Raw genomic sequence first — 26,576 nt, forward strand, 5'->3', positions numbered from 1 at the left:
TGAGCAGAAAACAAACAAACAAACAAACAAACAAACAAAAAACCTTTCCTTACATTGCTTTAGTAAGAATATTTTATCCCAGCAACAGAAAAGTAACTAATGAGTATAGTACAATGAAGTTCAATTTGACTGAGCAATATATTATTACATTAAGTTTCTGAAATGACTGACTTCCAGGTCTACCTCACAGAGGCACTGTAGATCAGTAGACACGCCCCCATCTCAGCCCTCTCTGTCTTTCTCCTATGTTGGTTTCTGTTTATTCAGGGCATTAATCGCTTCCTGGTCTGGGCTTTCTCAACTTTTGCTTATGAAGTTCCACAGAATGTATTCAATGGATCTCTGTGAGTACTCTTCATCTTACAAAGCCGACAATCTACTTATTATCATCCTAGAAATGACACCTACCTATTTTATTAGCTTGGCAACACTTCACCAAACTGCACACTTGTGACTTTTCCTCCATCATGATGAGACTGAAGGATCAGGACAAACTCTAGCAAGAAGAAACATTTAGAAATGGTAGGTGAACTGAAAGAAAATCTCAGGTAGATAGAGTTTAACTTAAAATATTTGATAGCCAACTAAGGCACCAGCCAAGGACAATATAGGTGGTAAACTTTAAACCCCTACCCAGATCTAGCCAATGGGCAGAACATTCTCCACAGTGGAGTGGAGAGTGGGGTATGACTTTCACACGAACTCTGGTGCCTCATATTTGACCATGTCCCCTGGAGGGGGAGACCTGGTGGCACTCAGAGGAAGGATAGCAGGTTACCAAGAAGAGACTTGATACCCTATGAACATATACAGGGGGAGGTAATTCCCCTCAGGAACAATCATAGGGGAGGGGAATAAGGGGAAAATGGGAGGAAGGGAAGAATGGGAGGATACAAGGGATGGGATAACCATTGAGATGTAACAAGAATAAATTAATTAAAAATTAAAAAAAATTTGATAGCCAATAAGTATTAGGAAGGAAACATCTTCACAATGACCATGATGTAGCCTTAAAAGAACACTGAAATTTACCAACTATGCTTCTGAGGCCATGGCTTTTAGTATAACATTATGGATGTGCAAACCACTTGAGAGGCCAGAATCACATCAGGGACAATGGACATATAAAGTACTGGACATCAACCCTCCTACACTGTTGGAATTATGTCTCCATCACATCCTAGTGGTTCATTGAGCTGCTCTTATCACAGTCATCTTTCTGTCTATGAAGTAATGAATAACCTAATCTATTGAGACGTGAGATTGGTTGATCAGGCCCTGACCTATTTATTCACTCAATCTATAAAAGTTAACTCCAAGGGTAAGCTAAGCACTAAATTTATTTGAGAAGTGTAATGAATAAATGAAATAAGGGATGTATGAGTAAGCAAATGACCAACGCTATTTTGATAATTAATTCCCTCTTGTATTAGTCACACTTTTGTTGCTGTGATGAACTTGTCAAAAAGCAGCTTTGGAAAGGAAAAGTTTATTTTTGGCTTACGGTCCCAGAGGGATAAAGCCCAATACCACAATGGAGCCATGCATGGTGGAGGAAGGAAGAGCTGGCTGATGACATTTTCATTCCAACACAGGAACTGCAGGGAGAGAATACAGCAAGTGGAGGGAGGCTACTCACCTTCCAAACCCTCCTTCAGTGATGCACTCTCACCAGCAAATCTCTGTCTCCTAAAGGCTCCATAACTCATCCTAAGCAGTGCCACTAACTGGGGACCAAGTATTCAAATACATAAGCATTGGGGGGGGGGGACCTTTTTCCATTCAAATTAAAATATCTTTGTAGCACAAGTATAAACTATTCTCAAAATAAAATGCTCTAGCACAGAGCATAGAATGGACAGAAACTTCCCAGGTTGGGATTAAAATGACAGAAAAGTGATGTTTGTATCTAAGATGTTGCTGAGAGGACTGCCTCATAGGCACACAAGCTAATACTTCTGGAAGGAAGGGAAGGAGAAATGAAGACAAAACCCTGCTGTCTCATAATGCTGACATGTAAATCTATTTGCTTATGCCACAAACAATTGCATCTTTTCAAACTGATGCTGATTTGAAACATGTCAATATGCTCTAGCTAACCTCTATCCTGTAAAGGTTTGTGTTGAATAATTTTGTATCTCCTCTTTGTTGCTGTTTGCATTTTGAGACAGAGTCGTAGTATGTAGCTCTGGCCATCCTGGAACTGCTATGTAGATCAGGATGACTCACATAGATCCACCTGCCTCTGCTTCCCATGTGCCACCACGACCAGCAGCATTTCTCACGTATTAAATACTGATTTTGCTGCATCTTGTGCTTGTTGCCTGCTTAGCTTAATAAACTTGCTATTTTTGGCCTGTATTGGGGGGATACAAACCTGTTAACTTAAAAGACAAAGTTAAGTTGCAAACCTACGATGATCTATTTTTTATTTGCACAGCACAGGCTAAAAATGGAAGTATTTTTGGCACAATTAGGGAAGCAATTTTCTTGCTCAGTCATTCTGAAACTTCCCTTGGAACATGAGCCTCTCAGTTCAGAAATAATGGTGTTTGGGTTTGTATCAGAATGCCCACAAAAATTTCTGCATTAAAAGTTCAGTCACCAGGTGACAGGCTTTTTGAAGCTGACTGGGTCATGTGAGTGCGGCTCCATCCATTAGTGTTATGACGTCACTAGAAGGTGGTCGTTCAGCGCCGTGATGATCAGCCTTAGTGGAATCTGCTGTCAGTTACCACGGGCAGAGAAACAGTGGAATCTGCCGACCATCGTCAGTAACCTCTGACACTAGGAAATAAATCTTCTTTCTAAACTATTTTTCTCAAATTTGTCACAGAAAAAAAAAAAACAGCCTCTAAAACATGGATGAATTCATACTTGTGTGACATGTAATAAAATCCAAATAAGCTTTCTAAGTTAATGACTGACCAGATGAATGTGTTCCAGGTGAGGTGGGGTTTAGTTCTGGGCATATACCCAAGAGGAGTGTGAACAACCACAGGGAAAGTCATGTAGACAGTGGAGAATAAAAACACTATTTGAAATAAAAAGACTTTTTGGATGTGCAGCTTAATGGGGAAATATTTAAACATTTGAGAGAATAATTATCTCCAAATATCTGAAGGAAGCACACTCAAAAACGACTTCTTACCAACTTCAAAACCCATGAAAATAGGAAGTTATCTTATTATATAATTTTATCCCCAGGACATATGGCACAGATTTTACATTTGATCAATATATATTAAATAATGAATTCTTGAATGAATGGGTTAAAAAATTAAAGGCAGATTGTGGCTAAAATACCAGCAGATTTGTATCCAAAGAGAAATGCTCAAAACCTGAGTGACCTGTGTTTTTAGATAGTGCTTTTTTGTAATATTGGTTGGGTTTTGGGAGAGGGTGATTGTGTGTTTGTCTGTCTGTCTGTCTGTCTGTCTGTTTTTTGAGACAGGCTTTCTCTTTGTAATCCTAGTTTTCCTGGAACTTTCTCTATCGACCAAGTTGGCTTAATACTCAGATTCACCTGCCTCTGCCTCCTGAGTGCTGGGATAAAAGGTGTGTGCCACCATCGTTGGGCTTGTAATATGTAAGTTATTGAGATAAAATCTAGGCAATTATCAGATGGGTTTCTTGACTGTAAGATATTCTGATTATACAACGGAGTTGTGAGGAATTTCTAGTTTATGGGCCTTTTAGTTCTAAAAATGTATATACAACATGAATATGACAAATTGTGTGGAGCCACACTAAACTGCCATGTTAGAAATCCTGTGCTTAGGCTGTAGGCTGTGACCTTTGAGTTGCTGTCCCTTGCTGAAGGAGGTCTTGTGTTCTAGGCTATCTTTGGATTATCCACCCAGAGAAATAGGGAAATTCCTACAGGGATCCACCCAGAGGATTAAGGAGGTTCCTACAGGGAACTATTCAGGCTACTGTATTCTTGCCTGGGAGATAGGGAGAGTAGGGTTAGAATAGATTCTATTGACCTTGCTATACAGAGTCTTACTTGTCTGCATTAAAGGGAGTCTTGATCAGAAATTGCCAGACTTGACTCATTATTTCTCACATATACCCCACTTTCAGTCCCCACTCCCTTTCAGGTGAACCCTGGTTCGATTTGTCCCATGGGCCACCATATCACCAGGAAATTATCTAACCATCTTGGTATTGGTGGTATTAATATAATACCACCATTATATTAGAAAAGAAACACAAATTGGCCATGTCAGTCTGCCATTTCTGTCAAAAGAAAGTCACAATGACCACTACAGGACTCGTAGTAGGCACTCTGTTACATGTTAAATAATGTGCCCTTAACAATCACGGCTGACAGATCTGGACCCAGGGGCCCTGCACAAACTGTTGCACCAACCAAGGACAATGCAAGCAGTAAACCTAACCCCCTTGTTCAGATCTAGCCAATGGAGAGCTCATTCTCCACAGCTGTGGGGAGAGTAGGGACTTCCTCTGACATGAACTCTGGTGCCCCCAATTTGATCACTTCCCTTTGGTGGGGAGGCCTGATGGCACTCAGAAGAAGGAGAAGCAGGCTGTCCAGATGAGACCTGACAGGCTGTGATCATATGGTTGGGGAGGAGGTGCCCTTCTGTCAGAGGTCTAGGGGAGGGCAATAGGACAGAAGAGGGAGGGAGGGTGGGAACGGGAAGATACAAGTGAGGGCATAGCAATAGGGATGTAATCTGAATAAACTATAATAAAAAAAGGAAAACAATGTCTTTTTTTGTTTCAAATAAGACTTTTATAAAAATAAACAAAACACAAAAAATTATTGAATTTTGGATTTCTCTAAGAAAAGCTTGCAGTTGATGGATTGATTCTAAAGGGCTTTCCTATATAAAGAATTCCACATAAATCTTATCTTAGATAATACTTCATAGATATATATGCCTTAATATTCTACAGCCTTATGGTGTAGTGTGTTTTTGGGAGACAGAACTCAGCTAAAATCTTTGCTGCTCCCATATTTTTCCCAATCAACTTATCTAATACCTACTTTTTCTATATCCAGTCATTGAGACATTAATTATTTTAAAAACAGAAGCGGCCCTGTCAAAACCATATCTTCACAACTAGTTCTAATTGGGCCTTTTTCAAGGCTTTTTTATAGCTTCAAATGCTCAGTGATAGAATGATTTCTTCTTGAGTATTGTTTGCCCAGATGGGCACTATCCTAAGATTCCTTCAGACACAGGAATGCTGTGGATATATAACCTCCATTATTAATCTAAAATCTCTACACATAAGCTTAGGCTAGTTCTGTTGGGTCAGAACTTCAGGTATTCTGAATTACACAGAAGTTAAATGTTGTGTTTCAAATGCCCTTTGGTCCCAGAGAAATCAAAGAATGAGCTAATGTAGTTCTTGATGTAATATTTAATAAGGAAACTAACATAGAATTTTAGAAATCTTCCATTTAAATGTGTGTCTTGTTCCTAATTAATACAGAAGATATCAATAAACAAATATGGGTGAGAAGGCAGCAAAGCTTGTAAATTGTGCTTGTGCTGCATTACCAGGACATGGAGTTTAAGAAGTCCAGAGAGAAGGAAAAACATCAACTTTGTTTTCTTTGTACTCACTGCAATAGTTGAACCTAACAGCCAAATGAGCTTTTAATCTACCTAATGAAGATATATAAAAGGGACTTGTCTGCAACCTGAGCATATCTGCTGATATCCCACAAGGCCACAGGGCAGGGACAAAACTAAGGCACAATAATGATAAGGTCTCAGAACATTTCATGAATAGTGTGTTTTATAAAGCTTTGGAGTTGGAACATTGACTCAGGGCCTCTACACATAAATTATGCCACTACTAAGCAATTCTTCTTTCTGGCATATCTATAATTATTTATTGAACAGTTAATCTCTCTGCTAGATTGAAAACATCTTTAAAATTAATTTTTGCCATGTCCCAAATATACATTGTGCTTCAAACATAATAGGTCTAAAGAAAATAGTTGCTCAGAAGAAATAACTTCAAGTGATAATGACTTCTACTGATAACAGGTCCACCCCCAGGCTTTCACATTACCAAGAAACAAGAAAGCAGCAGAGAAGGAGAAGTCAGAGGAGAAAGATGAAGAAAACAAAATACAGCACTTGAAGACAGATATAGTCAAGAGGGTCAGGAGTTCATGGCCAGTTTTAGCTACTTTACAAGACAGTCCTTTGCCACAGGAAACACAACCCCCTCTCTCCCTCTCCCTCTCCCTCTCCCTCTCCCTCTCCCTCTCCCTCTCCCTCTCTCTCTCTCTCTCTCTCTCTCTCTCTCTCTCTCTCTCTCTGTCTTTCTCTCTCTCCCCCTCTCTCTGTCTCTGTCTCTGTCTCTGTCTCTGTCTCTGTCTCTGTCTCTGTCTCTCTCTCTCTCCCTCTCCCTCCCCCCTCTCTCTCCCTCTCCATTCCACATTCTTTATCACCATGGATCCACCACCTACCACAGTTCTTTCCCCACCATGAGTTGTAACCCTTCAAGTGAAAAAAATACATATGCTTTCTCCTCTTCAAAATTTTCATATGCTGAAATATGCTTAATGTTGTTTTCACAAATCAAAATAAGGTTAACAATGCCCTTTCTTACTGTTAACAATGGCTTACCTGTTAGGCTTAATATGAAGTCATGAACTGTTCTCACAGCTATTTGATATTTTACTTAGTTAATAATTCAGTATCCTGTAATCATAGAAATGGCTAATTAAGTAACAAACTCATGATCTCCTTCCAAGGATTATCCACCTGGGAAGACCCAAATCTCTCTAAGATCACAGCATCAGCCAGGATTTCAGTGTTCTTAGCTGTGTTCCTAGCAAGTGCTGCATTTTGTGTCTGCTTTAGGACTTTCCATTGAGCATTTTGTTGATTTTCTTTACCTACAAAGATGACTCATGCCTTTTATTCTATTATGGGTTACTATGGAGATTATTTGAAATTGCCTGCTAGCATTTTAATGTAACATCCTTTCCAGTTGGCCTTTTGACTTTTACAATTTTGTCAGCTTCTTTGGTTTGTTTGGGACTTCAGTGGTTTTCCCACTAAAAACCCTATGTTTCAAGAAACCTCTCTGTTTTAAATAGAATTTCTATTGTTATCTAAAAACCTAAGACTAAAAGCAACTTGGAGAGGAAAGGGCTATTTGGCTTACATATCTTGTGCCACAGTCCACTGAGGGAAATCAAGGCAGGAACTCAGAAAGAGAATTTGGAGGAAAAAAACCAAGCAGAAGCCATGGAAGAACAGTCTTTCTAGCTTGCTCCTAATGGTTCACTCAACTTGCTTTCTTACACAACCAAGGACCACCTATACAGGGTGGCACCACCCCCTCCTACAGTAATCGTAATCAAGAAAATGCCCAACAGAGCAGCCTATAGGTCAATCTTACAGAGGTATGTTCTCAGTTAAAATTTCTTCTTCCCAGATATCTCTAGGTTTATGCCAAATAGACAAGCAGCACTCCCTTATATGCTAGTTGTTTACCCCAATTCTTTAATTAGGAGTCTTCAGTCAGGGAAGGCACTCTGTCTCTCATATAAAAGTCCTCAGTTCAGGCCTTTGTCATACACTCTACAAAATACCTGTTCAGTTCAATCTACTAACTTCTTTTAAGACCAGGATGACCTTTCATTGTTCAATGTAGTTTCTGATAGAATAAGCACCTCCATAGCTCCAATTTGCTCTAGAGACATTTACTCCTGAGTATCTCATAGTTAACCAATTAAAAGGGATACTCAAAGGGGGTTCATATTCAAGTCTTAGACCCCATTCATGACACCCAATCTCTGTTCTTCATTTTCTACTTGCCAAAACAACACTCCACCACACCGAAGACTGAGTACAGCCTGGGTAGCATAGGTACATCATCTTAAAACACAGCACAAAGTTCAACAAGCCACTGTGGTTTCTATAGCACCCAGATTTTAACAGAACAACAAAGACAGCCATTAGATTTCACCTACAAACATGCATTGTCTATAAGGCTGTGGCTTGCCATTAGTTCTAAAACTAGACAGTGTGCCAGAGGTTTAAAAAATGATGCAGAAATAGTTCCAGCTGTTGAGATCAGCCATCTCTGTCATTCTGGGGTTCTGAGTAATCTTTCAGTCCTTAGTCATTGTTAACTTTCTGGTGATAAAAATATCATCATTATCATCATCATCATCATCATCATCATCATCATCACCATCATCATGCTCATTTGCTGTAAAATTCATTTCACCAAAGTAGTTAACTGCAGTTACTAAAATAAACAAGCAAAAATCCTGCCAAGTCATTTTTTTTGTTGGGGCTATATTTGCTCTGCATTATTAATGTAATGAATTTGTCTTGATACTAAGAATGTGATCGTCTTAGAGATAGATTACAGACTTTGATTAGATAATTAAATCAGGATGAACACAGAGTAAACACTAATCCAGCACAATGGCATTCTTCTAAAAAAGAGCTTCAGGTCATGGCCCATGCTTGGAGCAAAGGTCATGGAAAGGCAACGGGAGAAGATGGAAGCTGAGGAGAAAGGCCCAGAGCAAATTCTTCTCTCACACCCTGACAAAAACAAGAAGCCTTGACACAATCTCTCATTACTCACTCATGGAATATGGAAGACATACATTTTTGTTGTTTGATGACCCAATCTATGGTACTTTGATATGTTAGCCTTATCAAACTAACAATATTTTCATAAATATAGAATTTACTAATTAGTGGAACAATGGATTTAAAACCTGGCTTGAGGCAGAAAACAATGGTGAGAAGATTTGCTACTTTCAGTGGGATTATAACACTTGGCTAAGAACTTGATTTTAGCTCGCAGTAAATTCTCTTAAATCTAAATGAAAAGGAATACTGGGCTTGTCAGGAGTGTAAAAGGTGGAGCAGAGATTATTTGAAAATACCTTTCAAAATGCAATAAGAGTGTCCACTTCTCTTCCTCTCTGAATGACTTTGTTCACCTACCCTTTTATTTCATATTCTACACAGTCTTGAAAAGCATAACATGTCTCCGTCCTGAGCAGCATTGATCCGTGAAGAATCAATTAAGAAGATAATTAAACAAACATTTAATGGGATCTAAATGCAAAGGAAAATGACTGTGGGATTTAAAAAAAAATGAACATATGGGTAGATTAAATGATATCTGAATTACATCTTAATAAAGCTGACATGCATTAAAAAATAAACAGCACCTTTGTTTATAATATTCCTTTCTTTTTGTCATAAAGTCATCTAAGTCATTTCAGTCTTTATTTCTATTGCCACTTGGGTGGCATTTAGGGTTATTACATGTTCATAAGGCAATAATTATCTCCAGTAAAATCTCAGATGGCTGAGAACAGTGGAAAAAACAACTAGCTTAAACTTACTTCCTAATTTTCACCAGGAACTGTTCCATGGGATCTATGAGATGTTCTAACTGCTGTCAAGACACTTGATCCTAACTGCATTTTTCTGAGCTGGTATTAGGGGAATAGCTCTTTGTATCCAGCAGTTTTTTTTCAACAGCAGGTCAAGTGTGTCTACATGGTGCCCACAAAGTAATAATCTACTTCTGCTCTCCTGACCCAAAGATATCTGGAGCCTCCAGGAAGTTTCAGGTGACTCTGTCCTAGAATGCACAGTTTCTAAATTGGCATATGGAGGCCAGAAATGGATTTTAGAATTCTGTTTAGTTAGCATTGATTTAGTGCAGAAGCTGACAGAAACAAGCCCATTGCCTGATCTCAGGTACAGAACTCAGGAACAGAACCAATATATTTTATTACAAACTTATTAACTGAGTGTATGTCCCTTATAACCCAACTAACTGAAACCATAGGAAAAGAGGATTAAAGAATAACAAAACCGTAAGGATATCAGTTCTGAGGAACAATTCTCCTGGTGTAATCAGCAGGATTTCTTCTACTGGAACCTGGAGTAACCAGAACCTGGAACCTCAGCAGGAGACTGGAGCCTTCCCTCGAGCGATTCTCTCTGGGAGCGTCTTGAAGTGGGCAATGAACAGCCAAAACTATCCCAAGTCTCCAAAGGTCCCGCCTCCAGTTCTGGGCTCATTTATATATCTCCTCCCAGAGTCTGTTCACAGGATCTTTTCAGCTGGCAACAATCAAGCTCCCGCATGAGGTGGTTGGTCTTCTAGTGGATTAACCTCACCTGTTCTCTCACAAGACCGTTCCGATCTCACACTTGGGATCATAACTAAAACAGGTTTCTCTCTCTTTCAAGAAGTTACTGAGATTTGTTGGGTACTGGTATGTAGGTTAGTCTCTCCTTGCTGTGAAGAGATTACAGGAGAAATAATGGTCTAGCTGTATAATGGCACTCACTCCTGACTGGGTTTTGAAGAATGAGAAGCATGGGATTCTGGGAAACTGTTGCTGCAGACCATTCATCTGCCCTCCATCAACAAGCTGAAGCAGAGACTGGAATATGGCTTGACCTGTATCCAGTCCCTAAGATATCAATATCCAGGGCACTACCATTACCTTTTAAATCTAAACCTAATTTATCTTGTGGCCAGACAAATCAGAGCACGGGATTCTGGGAAACACTGCATAGAGTAGAGCAAGATGGCACATTTCTAGGCAAGAGCAACTTGAAACTGAAATTTAAGTATGAGGGTGCTGTTCATATGAAAGCAATGAAGGGTGAGCCCAGAACTGTTGGGAAGGTTTGGGGGAGCCCAAGAGTGAAACCGGCATAGTAAAAAAAGTAGAAGAGAAAAAAATCAAACAGGACCGAACAAAGTGGCTGAAACACACATTTTAAGCCCAGAATCACTAGAAGACTAAAAGAATACACATTCTTTAAGCATATAGCAATTTGAATAGATGTTCCAAGAACAGATCTTCAAAAAGAACTAAATGGCAACTTTAACCTGGGGCTGCTACTCCCTGTAGATGGACTGATTTAGTCATTATTTTGCTGCTGTAAAGATACATCATGACCAAGGCAACTATTGGTTCTCCAGCTTGTCGCAGAGATGCCCCACCACAGTTTCTAATTTCTCTGCAGGCCTTCTGTCCCCCACTCTAGCTCTCTCCACATCTGATCTCAGCCCTCCTTTTGTAAGGACCGGACAAACTTCATTGTGTTAAACCTAGCCAAGAGCTGAACCCTGATTAAAAAAAAAACAAAAAACAAAAACAAAAAACAACAACAACAACAAAAAACAAAAACAACAACAACAACAAACCCACAAACTAGTCTAAACAGAAAATATTCCCTAGCAACACAATCAGCTCACCTTGTAAAAGTCCAAATCTGGTCTTTGCTGGTCAAACTGACCAGCAGGTGGTCTGGCACACAGCAACAACCAATTAGAAGAAGCCAGGCCAAAATTCCTTACACCTCATGACTGCTTCAACCAGTCTTTTCTATAGGCCAACTTGCCCCTACACCTATTACCTAACCATGAAACGCCAAGGCTTGTAACTCCCTGCTTGCAGCTTTTCTTCCCAATTGCCATCCAATAATATACTGTAAAGTCAATTTCTTTGTATAAAACCTATAAAAAACCCCTATCAGTTAAGATTCGAGGCCACTTCCCTGCATCTGCTGTGTCAGTGCATTGGAGGTGTGTCCCAGGTTCAAACGTGCAATAAAACTTCCTTGCCATTGCATTTGGACTCAGCTCTTGAGTGGTCTGTTTAGGGAGTCTCTCAAAATTTGGGCATAACAGATTTCTCTCTGCCCTCCCTCTCCTATCTTGCTCCCTCTCCTTCATTCACTACTTCTCTCTATTCTATTTCCCCTTCTGAGTGAGATTTAAGCATCCTCCCTTGGGTCCTCCTTGTTACTTATCTTCTTTGGGTCTGTGCATTGTAGTATGTTTATCCTGTACTATATAGTTAAAATCCACTTATAAGTAAATACAAACCATGTGTGTCTTTCTGGGTCTGGTTATCTCACTCAGAATGATCTTGTCTAGTTCCATTCATTTGTCTGAAATTTTCATGATTTCCTTGCCTTTAATAACTGAATAATATTCCATTGCATAAATGTGCCATAGAATCTTTATCTATTCTTTGGTTGGTGGATATCTAGGTCATTTCCATATTCTGGCTATTACAAATAAATAAACTATATATGAACATAGCTCAGCAAATATCCTTGCTGTATGGTGGGGCATCTTTTGGGTATATGCCCAGGAGTGGTACACCTGAGTCTTGAGGTAGAGCTATTCCCAATTTTCTGAGAAAGTATCAGATTGATTTTCAAAATGGTTGTACAAGTATATGTAGGAACCAGGCCCGACTGGGCTGCCTGCCTGTCTTGCTGTTTCATGTCCTGTTTCTAGCAGCTTCCACATCTGTGTTTATTTTGGTTAGCTAGTCATGTTTACTGCTCTGAGAACACGCCCCTCCCTTCCTCGAGACTTTTCCTCCTGTGTGCAATCACCTCTTGAGGGATTTCACCCGGGAGGAGGATTCCTGTTTGGCTGCCTATAAGAAGGCTCTTTGGAACTCTGGAGAGAGATAATAAACTGCTGCTGTGGCTGCTGCTCTCTTAGCACGAAGGACCTGCTGTGTTATTGTGTGTGTGTGTGTGTGTGTGTGTGTGTGTGTGTGTGTGTGTGTGTGCATGAGTTAAATCCACAGCCCCTCGCCCTCGACTCGGTACCTCGGTGGTGCGGGCACCACAAGTATGCATTCCCACCAGCAATGAAGGAGTGTTTCCTTTACTCCACATCCTCACCAGCATGTGCTGTCACTTGAGGTTTTTTGATCATAGCTATTCTGACAGGTGTAAGATTTGACATGCATTTCCACGATGACTAAGGACATTGAGAATTTCTTTAAGTGTTTCTCAGCCATTTGAGATTCTTCTGTTGAGAATTCTCTGTTTAGCTCTATCCCCTATTTTTAATGGGATTATTTTGTTTGTTGGTTGGTGCTTAATTTTTAGAGTTATTTATATATTTTTGCATATTACCACTTTGTCAGATGTACTATTGGTGAAGATATTTTCTCAATTTGTAGACTGCTATACTTTTTTTTCTACTGACAATGTCCTTTGCCTTGCTTTTCAGTTCAAGAGGCCCCATTTATTAATTGTTGTTCTTAGAGCCTGAGCTGTTGGTGTTTTGTTCAGAAAATTGTCTCCTGTGCCTATGAGTTTAAGGCTCTTCCCTACCTCTTCAATTAGATTTAGTATATATGGTTTTATGTTGAGATCTTTGAGCTACTTGAACTTGAGTTTTGTTCAGGGTGAAAAATATGGATGTATTTGCATTTGTCTACATGTAGATGTCCAGTTAGAGCAGCATCACTTGCTGAAGATGCAGTCTTCTCTTCATTGTATGGTTTTGGCTTCTTTGTCAAAAATCAAGTGTCTGTTTATTTCTGGGTTTTTGATTTTATTCCACTGATCAACCTGTCACTTTCTATGCCAGTACAATGAAGGTTTTTATTACTGTTGCTCTGTAGTATAGCTTGAAGTCATGGATGGAGATTCCTCAAGAAGTTCTTTTATTGTATATGATTATTTTAACTTTTTTGTGTTCTTTTGTTTTTCCATATTAAGTTTAGAATTGTTCTTGCAAGGTCTATAGAGTGTTGTGTTGATATTCTCATAGAGACTGCATCAAATCTGTAGATTGCTTTTTCTAAGGTGACCATTTTTACTGTTAATACTATTGATCCATGAACATAGGACATCATTCCATTCTGATATCTTCTTTAATTTCTTTCATCAGAGACTTTAAGTTCTTGTCATACAGGTCTTTGACTTGCTTGGTTATAGTTATACCAAGATATTTCATATTGTTTAGGGCCGTTGTGAATGGTGTTGTTTCCCTAATTTCTTTCTAAGCCTCTTTGTCATTTGTATACAAGAGGGCTATTGATCCTTGTATCTAGCTACTTTGCTAAAGGGCTTTGTCAGCTGTAGGAGTTCTCTGGTGGAATTTATGGGGTCATTTATGTATACTTTCATATCATCTGCTAATAGCAATAATTTGACTTCTTCCTTTCCAATCAGCATCCCGTTGATCTCCTTTAATTGTTTCATTGCTCTCGATAGGACTTCAAGTACTCTAGTGAAAATATATGGTAAGAGTGAGCAGCCTTGTCTTGTCCATGATTTCAGTAGGATTGCCTTAAGTTTCTCTGCATTCAGTTTGATTTTGGCCATAGGCCTGCTCTGTATTGTCTTTATTGTGTTTAGGTATGTGCCTTGTATCCCTTGTCTTTCCAAGACTATTAACATGAGGGGTATTGAATTATGCTGAATGCTTTTTTGACATCTAGTGAAATGATCATGTTTATTTTTCTTTTGCTTTGTGTGAGGATTGATGTGTGATTTAATCTTTAAATCATGTTTCTTTTACAAATGTGGGTACCCTTGTATTTGGGACATAGATGTTCAGGATTAAGATGTCCTCTTGGTGGGTATTTCCTTTCATGAGAATAGTGTCCTTCCCCATCTCTTTTGCTTAATTTTGGTTCAAAGCCTATTTTATTAGATACTAAAATGGCTACTCTAGCTTGTTTCTTGGTTCCATTTTCTTGGAAAGCCCTTTTCCACCCCTTTATTCTTAGGTAATGTCTATCTTTGTTACTAAGGTGTGTTTCTTGTATGCAGAAGAATTCTGGTTCCTGTTTGTTCATCCATTCTGTTAGACTGTGTCTTTTTATTGGAGAGTTGGGTCTACTGATGTTAAGCAATATTAATGACCAATCATTTTTAGTTCCTTTCCTTATGATATTGGTGGTAGTAATGTGTTTGTGTACTTCTTTCAGTTTTGCTGTTTTGAAGTTATTTATATCCTATGTTTTCTTGGATGTAGCTAACCTCATTGGGTTGGAGTTTTTTTCTAGTATCTTCTGTAGGGCTGGGTTTGTGCATAGACATTGTTTAAATTTGGCTTTGTCATGGAATATATATATATATATATATATATATATATATATATATATATATATATATATATTTTTACCTCTATAGTGATTGAAAGCTTTGCTTGGCATAGTAGTCTATACCAACATCTATGGTCACTTATGGTCTGCATGACATCTGCCCAGGACCTTATGGCTTCTATAGTCTATGTTGAGAAGTCAGGTATGATTCTGATAGGTTTGTGTTTATTTGATCCTTGGCATTTTTCCCTTGCCACATTCAATATTTTTCTTTGTTCTTTAGATTTAGTGTTTTTAAAAAATATTTTATTTAACTTTAATCTATGTACAGTGGTGTGAAGGTGTCAGACCTTGGAGTTACAGACAGTTGTGAGCTGCCATGTAGGTGCTGGGAATTGAACGCAGGTCCTTCGGAAGAGCAGGCAGTGCTCTTAACCACTGAGCTACCTCTCCAGCCCAGATTTAGTGTTTTTATTGTCGTGTGGTGTGAAGAAATTATTTTCTGGTCTAATCTATTTGGTGTTCTATAAGCCTCTTGTATGTTTAAAGGCATCTCTTTTTTTAGGTTGGGGAAATTTTCTCTGATTTTCTTGAAAATATTTTCTGGTCCTTGGAAGTGGGAATATCCTTCTTCTATTCCTACTATTATTAAATTTCATCTTTTCATGGTGTCCTTGATTTCTTAGATGTTTTGTTGTAGAAAAATTTTGAATTAATATTTTCTTTGACAGATGTGTTGATTTCTTCAATTGTATCTTCCTGACCTGAGGTTCTCCTGTCCATCTTTTGTATTTTGTTGTAATGCTTACCTATGTGGTTCTTATTCTGTCCTCTAAGTTTGCCATCTTCAGAATTTCCTCAATTTCTGTTTTTTTTTATTGATTATCTTTCAATTTTCAGGTCTTAAATGATTTTATTCATTTCCCTTACCTGTTTGATTGTATTTTCCTGTATGTTTTTGAGGACTTGTATTTATTTATTTTTATTTTTATTTTTTTTGAAATTAGGCATCCTTTTTTTTTCCTCCTTTATTAATTTATTCTTGTTACATCTCAATGGTTATCTCATCCCTTGTATCCTCCCATTCTTCCCTCCCTCCCAATTTCCCCTTATTCCCCTCCCCTATGACTGTTCCTGAGGGGGATTACCTCCCCCTCTATATGATCATAGGGTATCAAGTCTCTTCTTGGTAACCTGCTGTCCTTCCTCTGAGTGCCACCAGGTCTCCCCGTCCAGGGGACATGATCAAAGGTGAGGCACCAGAGTATGTGAGAAAGTAATATCCCACTCTCCACTCTACTGTGGAGAGTGTTCTGTCCATTGGCTAGATCTGGGTAGGGGCTTAAGGTTTACCGCCTGTATTGTCCTTGGCTGGTGCCTTAGTTTGAGCGGGACCCCTGGGCCCAAATCTGCCTATCATAATGTTCTACTTGTAGGCTTCTAGGACCCTCTGGGTCCTTCTACTTTGCCTTTCTCCCATGATTCTCTCATCTAGAGTCCCACTAGAATGTCCTCCCCTCTGTCTCAGTTTCCTGGTAAGTGAAGGCTTTCATGGGACATGCCCCTTGGGCTAATATGCAGATATAAGTGAGTATATACCATTTGAGTCTTTCTGCTTCTGGGTTAACTCACTCATTATGATCATTTCTAGCTCAATCCATTTATCCACAAATTTCGAGAATTCCTTGTTTTTAATAGCTGAGTAGTATTCCATAGTGTATATGTACCACAGTTTCTTTATCCATTCTTCTATTGAGGGACACTTAGGCTGTTTCCATGTTCTGGCTATTGTGAATAAGGCTGCTATGAACATGGTTGAGCAAATTTTCTTGCTGTGTGCTGGAGCATCTTCTGGGTATATTCCAAGGAGTGGAATAGCTGGGTCTTGAGGAAGCCCTATTCCCATTTTTCTGAGATAGCACCAGATAGATTTCCAAAGTGGTTGTACTAGTTTGCATTCCCACCAGCAATGAAGGAGTGTTCCTCTCTCCCCACATCCTTGCCAGCATGTGGTGTCACTTGAATTTTTGATCTTAGCCATCCTGATGGGTGTAAGATGGAATCTCAGAGTTGTTTTGATTTGCATTTCCCTGATGATTAAGGAGGTTGAGCATTTCTTTAAGTGTTTCTCAGCCATTTGATATTCCTCTGTTGAGAATTATCTGTTTAGTTCCATGCCCCATTTCTCGACTGGGTTATTTGGTTTGGTGGTATTTAATTTCTTGAGTTCTTTATATATTTTGGATATTAGACCTTTGTCAGATGTGGGGTTGGTGAAGATCTTTTCCCAGTCTGTAGGCTGTCGCTTTGTTCTCTTTACCGTGTCACCTGCCTTACAGAAGCTTCTCAGCCTCATGAGGTCCCATTTATTAATTGTTGACATTAATGCCTGGGCTGTTGGTGTTCTGTTCAGGAAGTTGTCTCCTGTGCCAATATGTTCCAGGCTCTTTCCCATTTTTTCTTCTAAGTGATTTAGTGTCTCTGGTTTTATGTTGAGGTCTTTAATCCACTTGGATTTGAGTTTTGTACAAGGTGACAAATATGGGTCCAGTTGCATTTTTTTTACACATAGACATCCAGTTAGACCAGCACCATTTGTTGAAGATGTTATCCCTTTTCCATCGAATGGATTTGGCTTCTTTGTCAAAAATCAAATGACCATATGTGTGTGGATTCATATCTGGGTCTTCGATTCGATTCCACTGATCAACTGGCCTGTTGCTGTGCCAGTACCATGCTGTTTTAATTACTATTGCTTTATAGTACAGTTTGAGATCAGGTATGGAGACTCCTCCAGAGCACCTTTTATTGTACAAGATTGTTTTAGCTATTCTGGGTTTTTTGTTTTTCCATATGAAGTTCAGAATTGAACTTTCAATGTCTTTAAAAAATTGTGTAGGTATTTTGATAGGGATTGCATTGAATCTGTAGATTGCTTTTGGTAGGATGGCCATTTTTATTATGTTAATTCTCCCTATCCATGAGCAAGGTAGATCCTTCCATCTTCTCATGTCATCTTCAATCTCTTTCTTTAGGGTTTTGAAATTTTTTTCAAACAGGTCTTTCACTTGCTTAGTTAGAGTAACTCCTAAGTACTTTATATTGCTTGTAGCTAATGTGAAGGGAGCAGTTTTCCTAATTTCTTCCTCTGCAAGCTTGTCATTTGTGTATAGGAAGGCTACAGACTTTTTTGAGTTAATTTTGTATCCAGCCAATTTGCTGAAGGTGTTTATCAGCTGTAGGAGTTCTCTGGTGGAATTTTGAGGGTCACTTATGTAGACTATCATATCATCTGCAAATAGGGATAATTTGACTTCTTTCTTTCCCATTTGAATACCCTTGATCTCCTTATGTTGTCTTATTGCTCTGGCTAGAACTTCGAGTACTATATTGAAGAGATATGGAGAAAGTGGGCAGCCTTGCCTTGTTCCTGATTTTAGAGGAATTTCCTTGAGTATCTCACCATTTACTTTGATTTTGGCTATTGGCTTCCTATATATAGCCTTTATTATGTTGAGGAAAGTGCCTTGTATTCCCGATCTCTCTAAAACTTTAAACATGAATGGGTGTTGGATTTTATCAAATGCTTTCTCTGCATCCAAAGAGATGATCATGTGGTTTTTTATTTTCATTTTGTTTACGTGGTGGATTACATTGATGGATTTCCGTATATTAAACCATCCCTGCATGCCTGGAATGAAGCCTACTTGGTCATGATGAATGATATCTTTGATGTGCTCTTGTATTCGTTTCGCAAGTATTTTATTTAGTATTTTTGCATCGATGTTCATCAGAGAAATTGGTCTGAAATTCTCTTTCTTTGTTGAGTCTTTGTGAGGTTTAGGTATCAATGAGACTATGGCCTCATAGAATGAGTTTGGTAATGTTCCATCCCTTTCTATCTTTTGGAGTAGCTTGAAGAGTATCGGTATTAGCTCGCCCTTGAAGGTCTGGTAGAATTCTGCACTGAAGCCATCTGGCCCTGGGCTTTTTTTGGTTGGGAGACTATCAATGATTACTTCAATTTCTGTAGGGGAAATAGGGCTATTTAGCTTGTTTATCTGTTCTTCACTCAACTTTGGCAAGTGAAATTGATCAAGAAAATCGTCCATTTCCCTTAGATTTTCAAATTTTGTGGCATATATGCCTTCAAAGTAGGATCTTATGATTCTTTGTATTTCTTCAGTGTCTGTTGTTATGTCTCCCTTTTCATTCCTGATTTTGTTGATTTCAATACTGTCTCTCTGCCTTTTAGTTAGTTTGGCTAATGGTCTGTCTATCTTGTTGACTTTCTCAAAGAACCAGTTCTTGGTTTTGTTGATTGTTTGGACTGTTTTTTTCGTTTCTATTTTGTTAATTTCACCCCTGAGTTTGATTATTTCCAGACGTCTACTCCTTTTGGGTGTTTCTGCTTCTTTTTTTTCTAGGGCTTCCAGTTGTGTCGTTAAGGTGTTTATGTGTGATGCTTCCAATTTCTTTTTAAAGGCACTTAGTGCTATGAATTTTCCTCTTAGCACTGCTTTCAATGTATCCCACAAATTTGGGTATGTTGTTCCTTCATTTTCATTGAATTTCAGAAACTCCTTGATTTCTTCCTTTATTTCTTCCCTGACCCAGGTGTCATTTAGCAGAGAGTTGTTTAATTTCCACATACGTGTAGGCTTTTTGTTATTTCTGTTGTTGTTGAATTGCAGCCTAAGCCCATGATGATCTGATAGGATACAAGGTATTATTTCAATCCTCTTGTATCTGTTGAGGCTTTCTTTGTGAACTATGATGTGATCAATTTTGGAGAAGGTTCCATGGGGTGCAGAGAGGAAGGTATATTCTTTCTTGTTTGGGTGAAAGGTTCTATAGATATCTGTTAGATCCATTTGACCCATGGCATTGGTTAATGATGTTATTTCTCGGCTTAGTTTCTGTTTCGATGACTTGTCCTTCAGTGAGAGTGGGGTGTTGAAGTCTCCCACTATTATTGTGTGGGGATCGATGTGTGGTTTAAGCCTTTTTAGCAGATCTTTTACAAATGTGGGTGCCCTTGTATTGGGAGCATAGATGTTCAGAATTGTGATGTCATCTTGGTTGACTTTACCTTTGATGAGTATGAAGTGTCCATCCTCATCCCTTTTGATTAATCTTGGTTGAAAGTCTACTTTGTTCGATATTAAAATGGCTACACCTGCTTGCTTCTTGTGACCATTTGCTTGGAATATTTTTTCCAACCTTTTATCCTGAGGTAATGCCTATCATTATGGGTGAGATGTGTTTCTTGAATGCAGAAGAATGTTGGATCCTGTTTATGCACCCATTCAGTTAGTCTGTGTCTTTTTATTGGAGAGTTGAGACCATTGATGTTGAGAGATATTAATGACCAGTTACTATTAAGAGTCTTAATTTTGATGTTGGTTCCAGTTGAGCGTTTGTGTAGTTGTGTTTTTGCCATGGTATAGTTATCTATTTCCTGAGTAGTTTTGGTTGTAGCTTGCCCCTTTGGGATGGAGTTTTCCTTCTAGTATCTTCTGTAAAGCTGGATTTGTGGATAGGTACTGTTTGAATTTGGTTTTGTCATGAAATATTTTGTTTTCTCCATCAATGTTTATTGATAGTTTTGCTGGGTAAAGTAGTCTGGCCTGGCATCTGTGGTCTCTTAGGGTTTGCAGGATCTCTGTCCAGGCCCTTCTGGCTTTGATGGTCTCTGCTGAGAAGTCGGGTGTAATTCTGATAGGTTTGCCATTAAATGTTATTTGGCCCTTTTCCCTTGCTGCTTTTAATATTTTTTCTTTGTTCTGTATGTTTTGTGTTTTGATTATTATGTGACGGGCAGTTTTTCTTTTCTGGTCAATTCTATTTGGTGTTCTGTATGCCTCTTGTATATTTATAGGCATCTCTTTCTTTAGATTGGGGAAATTCTCTTCTATGATTTTGTTGAGAATAGTTTCTGGGCCTTGGAGTCTGATATCTTCTCTTTCTTCAATGCCTATTATCCTCAGATTTCTTCTTTTCATGGTGTCCTTAATTTCTTGGATGTTTTGTGTCAGGAGTTTTTCAGATTTGGCATTTTCTTTAATGGTTGCTTCAAGATCTGAGATTGTATCTTCTAGACTTGAGATTCGTTCTTCCATCTCTTGGATTCTGTTAGAAAAGCTCAGCACTGTGTCATTCGCCTTCTTCTCTGAGACCTCACGTTCTCGTTTTTCTTCTGTCTGTGTGTTTATCATTGAATCCATTTTCATCTTCATATCTTGAACAGATTTTTTTATTTCTTTCATTTGGTTGTTTATATTTTCCTGAAAATTTTCCAGTTCCACTCTATGTGCTTCTTTTATGTCTTGCACCTGCTTCATTGCTTCTTCCTGCATCTGATTTCTAATTTTAATTGTTTCCTCCATTACCATCCTCATAACCAAGGATTTGAGGTCATTTTCTTGTGTTTCCGTTGTATGTGAGTTCTCCGGGTTGTTTTCTTTGGGGTAGCTGGGAACTGGAGACGCCATGTTGTTTTGGGGTTTTTTGCGTATGCTTTCCCTTAGACATCTTGCCGTCTCTGTTTTTGTTGGGTAACTTCCAGAGTTGAGTGGAGGGAGTCTGGTGATAGATTCACTTGTTTTCTCACGATTTCCATAGGCTGGAAGCCCTGATACTTCACTTGTGTGAATGGCAGGAGGTTAGCCCTGTTGTTTTGGGCTCTCACCGCCAGTGATCCTCAGCTCCCCTTTGCTGTGGGTCCTGCAATTGTTCTGGGTCTCTGAATGATCGTTGGGTCAGGCCAAGGTATCCATAACCTTTTGGGTCCCCTGCCAAGTCCAGCCAGGGATACTGGGCCCGAACCACGTGTGGATCTCAGCTAGTTTCTCAGGGCCTGAACCGTCTGCCACAGCAGAAGAACTGCGACTGCACTGAGCAAGCTCCCAGGGTGGAAGTGAGTGCCCCGCCCAGTTTGTGTCACAGCAGGAAAACCAAGTCTGCGCTGAGCACGTACCCAGGGTATATCTGAGTGCTCCGCCCAGCCCGCGTCACAGCAGGAAAACTGCTGCAGCACTGAGCAAGCACCCAGAGTATAACTGAGAGCTCCACCCAGCCTGTGTCACAGCAGGAAAACTGCCGCAGCGCTGAGCAAGCACCCAGAGTATAACTGAGCGCTCCGCCCAGCTCGTGTCACAGCAGGAAAACTGCGTCTGCGCTGAGCTGGAGCCCAGGGTAGAAGCGGGCACCCCGCCCAGCCTGCGTCATAGCAGAGGAGCTGCGCCTCGGGCAGAATTGCCCGCCAAGCCGAGCCAGCCTCTCCACAGCATAGCTCACTCAGCAAACCTAGGACTCCGGGGCCGAACCGTCCGCTGAGTCCAGCCTGGGTCTCAAGGCCACGCGACCCAAATCCTGTCCAGAGTCCCCTCACCCACAGCAACTCCCACCGTCCACCGCACTAATCGCCTCCACTGGAAGGCTCTGAGCTGCAAACCTCAGCCACCTCCGCTGTCGCCGCTGGAGAGGACTTGTATTTATTTCATTGCATTTTTCTGTATTTCTTAGAAGGATTTATTAATTTCCTCTTTTGTGTCTCCAACATTTTTAGAAGCATAGATTTAAGGTCATTTTCTTGAGTTTCAGTTGCATTATGATCTCTAGTGTTTGCTGGGATTCTAGTGGAGCCCTATTGCCTTGGTTTTTATTGATTGTATTCTTATGCTGGCCTTTAGCCGTCTGGTTGTCCCTGCCTAGTCAGCTAGTTGTTCCCAGAACCTGCTGGCTTCCTTGGGCATGCTGGAGGAGCCTTTGATCATGGGCTGGGGCCTGAATCTCTTCCCATGGTGTACAGCTCTGCTCTGCTGGTTGTGTCCCAATTGGACCTATAGGCCTAGAATAAGGTATTAGTGAGTATGTTTCTAAACTGTGTAAGCCATTCAAGTCCTGCAGGCCTTTTCAAGTCATCCTGTAAAGCCATGAATTACAGGCTGGGTATGATCATCTTGTGAGCCCAGAGTCATGCCCTGGAAGGTGGAGGTAGTTGAGAAGTCTGAGGTGGCTGTCTAAGTGTCTGGCAGCCAGGATCCCCTCCTCTCTTCCAGGGAACATGAAGGTATGCTGGTGCTTTGGAATGAGCAGCATTTCAAAGCAGCAAGGAGGCTTGCTCACCAAGCAGACACTGGTCCTCAGACTTGGCTGAACACTGCAATCTTTGAAAGGGAAACCTGCATGCTCCTATTGTTCAGGTGTTCTCTGCAGGGAGACCAGCAGAACTATGGCCTGAAGGATGGGATCCTGTCCCTGATATCCAGGAGTTGTCCTCTGGGAGGTTAGGAGGGGTCTGTATGCTTGGAGCCTTAGGAGCCATGCCCAAGTAGGCAGAAGGTGAACCTAGGATTGTGTGTGACTGTTGGACCAGGGAGAAGACCATGGGAGGACTGGAACTGCGGGTCCCAGGCTACAGGATGCCCCCTTCTGTCCAGGAAACACAGAAACTGGCACTGAGGAGTCAGCAGCCAGGTTGCTCACTTGGTCCATAGTCTCTGATCTTCTGCTACCCAGAAACAGTAAGTAGTGGGTGCCACCATATTGGAACTGCCACCTAATTCTTGTAATCCTTTCAAATAGTGCCACTCCCTGGTGACTAATTCTAATATATGAGCCTTTGTGGTCCATTTATATTCAACTCAAAACACAGAGATTCTTTGCATTTCAGAAAATCAGTCTTAGGTGCTATCAAATTCATCCCTGAGAAATCCAAACGCTGAATTCACATGTTTCTGATAAGATAAAGAGAGAAAATAGAGATGGACTAGATGACTGTCAGCTATCTAGTGATCTGGGCTTAAAATGTGTGATGCATCTATTGTGTTTGGTCTTGTTTGTTTGCTTCTCCTCCTCTGTTTTTATTATGTAGGTTTCACTCTTGGGCTTCCCCAAACCTGCCCAACAGGCTCACCCTTCATTGCCTTTATACGAACAACACCCTCATACTTAAATTTCAGTTTCAAGTTGTTCCCATTTCTCAGTAAATAAGTTGTATTAGTCAGGGTTCTCTAGATTAACAGAATTCAGTATGCTATTCCCCCCCCCCTGATGTGTGTGTGTGTGTGTGTGTGTGTGTGTGTGTGTGTGTGTGTGTAAAGGGGATTTATTGGAAGACTTACAGGCTTCAGTCAGGCTGGCTGTGAAAGGAAAGTCCAAAAATCCTGTGGTTGTTCAGTCCACCAGTGTAGTAGAATCCTTAACAATTCTACTTTATTGGGGATTTACTAAAGGCGTGCACCTCCCTTACAACCCGACTACTCTAAATAGGAGGGAAAGGAGACTAAGAAGAACAAGAATGAAACCTTCTGAGTATCCGTTCCATGGGCCAATTCCTCTGGTGTAATTCTCAGGAGTCTAGCAGATCATCTATCCAACAGAAGAAGCCACATCATCCAAGCACCAAACTTGGAAGTATTCCTGAAGAGCAGCAGCTGTGCATCCTTCAACCTCCCATCTCTCTCTCCAGTTCCATTCTGTCAGAGATAGTGGTTTTCCAATACAATAGCTGACCAGAGTCACCAGCTGCTGTCTTTTGTTTTGGGCTGATAAAGCTCCTCTGAATCTGTCTCAGATGCTTATCAGTTTGTAGAGACAAAAATCTCAGTGGGGTGGCAAGACTGTCTTCCTCTTGGTCCCAGACTAAGGCAAGATTACATTCTCTTCACACACCGAGGCTGGATATCTCCACTGGAATATGTTGGAATCCCAGAGACGTAGGCTGTAATGTCAATGAAGGAATGGATATGCTAGCCAGACAAGGACAAGCAAGCAAAAGCCACAAGCTTCCTTCTTCAATGTCCTTAAAAAGCTTCCAGCAAAAGGTGTGGCCAGATTAAAGGTGTGTCTGCCCACCTCAAGATCCAGATCAAAGGTGTGTGTCTTCCTACCTCAAAGGTAGGGAAGAGAACTGGATTCACCCACTTCGAACCAATCACAAATAATTTCTCACAGGTGTTCATTCCACATGGTGTCAAATTCACAACCAAAACAGCCATCACACATTTACAAAGACAAGAGGGAGTATTTACCTAATATAATTTAGATAACACAAATTTTTAATTATCTTAATTATTTTAATAATTAAAATTGATGTTCATGTTTTTATTAATTTAAACTATGATTCATTTTTTAAATGACTGGAACTACTCTAAAATTCATAGTTTTCCTTTAAAATTTTGTAAAATATTGAGACCCACACATATAGGCTCCGACTCCAACATCTATCTTATTTTTGCCAAAGAGGCCAGCAAATGTATATTATAGAGAAGATGCATCTCCAACAAATGGTTATGGTTAAACTGGGTGATAAGTGTAGAAGAATGAATTAAATCTTTATCTCTAGATCTGGGTAAGGGTTTAAGGTTTACCGCCTGTATTGTCCTTGGCTGGTGCCTTAGTTTGAGCGGGACCCCTGGGCCCAAATCTGCCTATCATAATGTTCTACTTGTAGGCTACTAGGACCCTCTGGATCCTTCTACTTTGCCATTCTCCCATGCTTCTCTCATCTAGAGTCCCACTAGAATGTCTTCCTCTCTGTCTCAGTTTCCTGGTAAGTGAAGGCTTTCATGGGACATGCCCCTTGGGCTAATATGCAGATATAAGTGAGTATATACCATTTGAGTCTTTCTGCCTCTGGGTTAACTCACTCATTATGATCATTACCAAGAAGAGACTTGATACCCTATGAACATATACAGGGGGAGGTAATCCCCCTCAGGAACAGTCATAGGGGAGGGAAATAAGGGGAAAATGGGAGGAGGGAAGAAAGGGAGGATACAAGGGATGGAATAACCATTGAGATATAACAAGAATAAATTAATAAAGGAGAAAAAAATTTTAAAAAATCTTTATCTCTTACTCTTCACAAAACTCAACTCCAATTCTATCAGTGATCTCAACATAAGGCTTGATATCCTGTATTTTAGTTACTTTTCTATTGCTATGAAGAGATACCATAAGAAAGGCAGCTTATAAAAGAAAGTTTTAAATTTAGGACTTGCTTACAGTTTCAGGTAAGCATAGGCCTATCATGATAAGAAGTATGGTAGCAGCCAGGCATGCTCTGTCATGGTGCGAGAGCAGTAGCTGAGAACTTACATCTGATCCACAAGTTGGTGGCAGAGAGAGAGAGAGAGAGAGAGAGAGAGAGAGAGAGAGAGAGAGAGAGAGAGAGAGAGAGAAAGAGAGAGAGAGAGAGACAGACAGACAGACAGACAGACAGACAGACAGACACGCACAGAGAAATGGAAGTACTAGGACTGGCAAGGGAATTTCCAACATAGCCATGCCTTCTATTCTTTCCCAAACAGTTACAACAACTAGAGACTAGATTTTCAATTGTATGAGCTCATAAAAGCCATTCTAATTCAAACCAGCACACTCTGATTCTGATAGAGGAGGCGTTAGGGAGCATTCTTAAAGTCACTGGCACAGGAAAAGACTTTCTGACCAGGAACCCAATAGTATAAGCATTAATATCAACAATGAGTAAATGGGACTTCATGAAACTAAAACTCTTCTGTACAACAAAATATACCTAATTTGAGTGAAGAGGCAGCCTGTAAATAGGGAAAAATAATCTTCAGTATCTATATATCTGACAAATAAAGAGGATTAGTATCTAGAATATGGAAGTAACTAAAACAACTAACCATAAAAATAATTATAAAATATGAGAGAATGGAAGTAAACAGAG

General features: G+C 39.9%; 1 protein-coding gene across 1 annotated transcript in view; it reads right to left on the bottom strand.

Moving 5' to 3' along the window:
• The window catches only part of MACC1 (MET transcriptional regulator MACC1), a 355,671-nt gene that overhangs the window by 253,608 nt on the left and 75,487 nt on the right, over positions 1-26,576 (bottom strand). The window lies entirely within an intron of this gene.

This window comes from Acomys minous, assembly GCF_964271855.1.
Source record: "Acomys minous genome assembly, chromosome: 8".
NCBI lineage: Eukaryota > Metazoa > Chordata > Mammalia > Rodentia > Muridae > Acomys > Acomys minous.